This window comes from Centroberyx affinis, unplaced genomic scaffold (assembly GCF_046629955.1).
Source record: "Centroberyx affinis isolate AG114_WGS23_722 - 3 ecotype Tasmania unplaced genomic scaffold, CSIRO-AGI_Caff_v1 ptg003150l_1, whole genome shotgun sequence".
NCBI classification, from domain to species: Eukaryota; Metazoa; Chordata; class Actinopteri; order Beryciformes; family Berycidae; genus Centroberyx; species Centroberyx affinis.
The window spans coordinates 1-2500 of record NW_027281209.1 but is presented as its reverse complement, the minus strand read 5'-3'; the positions used below and the strand labels follow the sequence as shown (position 1 = coordinate 2500).

The 2500-nt window shown below is 55.0% G+C and overlaps 9 non-coding genes across 9 annotated transcripts; all 9 read right to left on the bottom strand.

The window, feature by feature from the left end:
- Nucleotides 1–29: 29 nt before the first annotated feature.
- On the bottom strand, nt 30–148 carry LOC139659662 (5S ribosomal RNA). The gene has a single exon (XR_011696295.1). It is a non-coding gene; the product is annotated as a 5S ribosomal RNA (ribosomal RNA).
- Nucleotides 149–329: 181 nt separating this feature from the next.
- Nucleotides 330–448, bottom strand: LOC139659650 (5S ribosomal RNA). Its single transcript, XR_011696284.1, has one exon. It is a non-coding gene; the product is annotated as a 5S ribosomal RNA (ribosomal RNA).
- A 166-nt stretch (nt 449–614) lies between these two features.
- On the bottom strand, nt 615–733 carry LOC139659638 (5S ribosomal RNA). The gene has a single exon (XR_011696273.1). It is a non-coding gene; the product is annotated as a 5S ribosomal RNA (ribosomal RNA).
- A 166-nt stretch (nt 734–899) lies between these two features.
- LOC139659626 (5S ribosomal RNA) lies at nt 900–1018 on the bottom strand. The gene has a single exon (XR_011696262.1). It is a non-coding gene; the product is annotated as a 5S ribosomal RNA (ribosomal RNA).
- A 181-nt stretch (nt 1019–1199) lies between these two features.
- Nucleotides 1200–1318, bottom strand: LOC139659615 (5S ribosomal RNA). The gene has a single exon (XR_011696251.1). It is a non-coding gene; the product is annotated as a 5S ribosomal RNA (ribosomal RNA).
- Nucleotides 1319–1499: 181 nt separating this feature from the next.
- LOC139659862 (5S ribosomal RNA) lies at nt 1500–1618 on the bottom strand. Its single transcript, XR_011696486.1, has one exon. It is a non-coding gene; the product is annotated as a 5S ribosomal RNA (ribosomal RNA).
- Nucleotides 1619–1784: 166 nt separating this feature from the next.
- LOC139659603 (5S ribosomal RNA) lies at nt 1785–1903 on the bottom strand. The gene has a single exon (XR_011696240.1). It is a non-coding gene; the product is annotated as a 5S ribosomal RNA (ribosomal RNA).
- Nucleotides 1904–2084: 181 nt separating this feature from the next.
- Nucleotides 2085–2203, bottom strand: LOC139659908 (5S ribosomal RNA). Its single transcript, XR_011696529.1, has one exon. It is a non-coding gene; the product is annotated as a 5S ribosomal RNA (ribosomal RNA).
- Nucleotides 2204–2369: 166 nt separating this feature from the next.
- Nucleotides 2370–2488, bottom strand: LOC139659897 (5S ribosomal RNA). The gene has a single exon (XR_011696518.1). It is a non-coding gene; the product is annotated as a 5S ribosomal RNA (ribosomal RNA).
- Between the last annotated feature and the right edge of the window lie 12 nt (nt 2489–2500).

Sequence of the window (2500 nt, the reverse complement as noted above, 5' to 3'; positions counted from 1 at the left end):
ATCCGGAGCCCTGTCTCAAGAAAAAAAAAGGCTTACAGCACCTGGTATTCCCAGGCGGTCTCCCATCCAAGTACTAACCAGGCCCGAACCTGCTTAGCTTCCGAGATCTGACGAGATCGGGCGCGCTCAGGTTGGTGTGGCCGTAAGCCACAGACGGACTAACAGAAGGGCCTTTTATAGATGGCAAGACCAACCTTCAACAAACAGCGGAAGGAGAGCGCAAAGGCCAGGCTCCCAAACAACAAGCGGAGGCAACATGTTGCAGCTAGCTAGCAAGCGCGGCCGCTTGTCAGCTCTGCAATCCGGAGCCCTGTCTCAAGAAAAAAAAAGGCTTACAGCACCTGGTATTCCCAGGCGGTCTCCCATCCAAGTACTAACCAGGCCCGAACCTGCTTAGCTTCCGAGATCTGACGAGATCGGGCGCGCTCAGGTTGGTGTGGCCGTAAGCCACAGACGGACTAACAGAAGGGCCTTTTATAGATGGCAAGACCAACCTTCAACAAACAGCGGAAGGAGAGCCCAAACAACAAGCGGAGGCAACATGTTGCAGCTAGCTAGCAAGCGCGGCCGCTTGTCAGCTCTGCAATCCGGAGCCCTGTCTCAAGAAAAAAAAAGGCTTACAGCACCTGGTATTCCCAGGCGGTCTCCCATCCAAGTACTAACCAGGCCCGAACCTGCTTAGCTTCCGAGATCTGACGAGATCGGGCGCGCTCAGGTTGGTGTGGCCGTAAGCCACAGACGGACTAACAGAAGGGCCTTTTATAGATGGCAAGACCAACCTTCAACAAACAGCGGAAGGAGAGCCCAAACAACAAGCGGAGGCAACATGTTGCAGCTAGCTAGCAAGCGCGGCCGCTTGTCAGCTCTGCAATCCGGAGCCCTGTCTCAAGAAAAAAAAAGGCTTACAGCACCTGGTATTCCCAGGCGGTCTCCCATCCAAGTACTAACCAGGCCCGAACCTGCTTAGCTTCCGAGATCTGACGAGATCGGGCGCGCTCAGGTTGGTGTGGCCGTAAGCCACAGACGGACTAACAGAAGGGCCTTTTATAGATGGCAAGACCAACCTTCAACAAACAGCGGAAGGAGAGCGCAAAGGCCAGGCTCCCAAACAACAAGCGGAGGCAACATGTTGCAGCTAGCTAGCAAGCGCGGCCGCTTGTCAGCTCTGCAATCCGGAGCCCTGTCTCAAGAAAAAAAAAGGCTTACAGCACCTGGTATTCCCAGGCGGTCTCCCATCCAAGTACTAACCAGGCCCGAACCTGCTTAGCTTCCGAGATCTGACGAGATCGGGCGCGCTCAGGTTGGTGTGGCCGTAAGCCACAGACGGACTAACAGAAGGGCCTTTTATAGATGGCAAGACCAACCTTCAACAAACAGCGGAAGGAGAGCGCAAAGGCCAGGCTCCCAAACAACAAGCGGAGGCAACATGTTGCAGCTAGCTAGCAAGCGCGGCCGCTTGTCAGCTCTGCAATCCGGAGCCCTGTCTCAAGAAAAAAAAAGGCTTACAGCACCTGGTATTCCCAGGCGGTCTCCCATCCAAGTACTAACCAGGCCCGAATCTGCTTAGCTTCCGAGATCTGACGAGATCGGGCGCGCTCAGGTTGGTGTGGCCGTAAGCCACAGAGGGACTAACAGAAGGGCCTTTTATAGATGGCAAGACCAACCTTCAACAAACAGCGGAAGGAGAGCCCAAACAACAAGCGGAGGCAACATGTTGCAGCTAGCTAGCAAGCGCGGCCGCTTGTCAGCTCTGCAATCCGGAGCCCTGTCTCAAGAAAAAAAAAGGCTTACAGCACCTGGTATTCCCAGGCGGTCTCCCATCCAAGTACTAACCAGGCCCGAACCTGCTTAGCTTCCGAGATCTGACGAGATCGGGCGCGCTCAGGTTGGTGTGGCCGTAAGCCACAGACGGACTAACAGAAGGGCCTTTTATAGATGGCAAGACCAACCTTCAACAAACAGCGGAAGGAGAGCGCAAAGGCCAGGCTCCCAAACAACAAGCGGAGGCAACATGTTGCAGCTAGCTAGCAAGCGCAGCCGCTTGTCAGCTCTGCAATCCGGAGCCCTGTCTCAAGAAAAAAAAAGGCTTACAGCACCTGGTATTCCCAGGCGGTCTCCCATCCAAGTACTAACCAGGCCCGAACCTGCTTAGCTTCCGAGATCTGACGAGATCGGGCGCGCTCAGGTTGGTGTGGCCGTAAGCCACAGACGGACTAACAGAAGGGCCTTTTATAGATGGCAAGACCAACCTTCAACAAACAGCGGAAGGAGAGCCCAAACAACAAGCGGAGGCAACATGTTGCAGCTAGCTAGCAAGCGCGGCCGCTTGTCAGCTCTGCAATCCGGAGCCCTGTCTCAAGAAAAAAAAAGGCTTACAGCACCTGGTATTCCCAGGCGGTCTCCCATCCAAGTACTAACCAGGCCCGAACCTGCTTAGCTTCCGAGATCTGACGAGATCGGGCGCGCTCAGGTTGGTGTGGCCGTAAGCCACAGACGGACT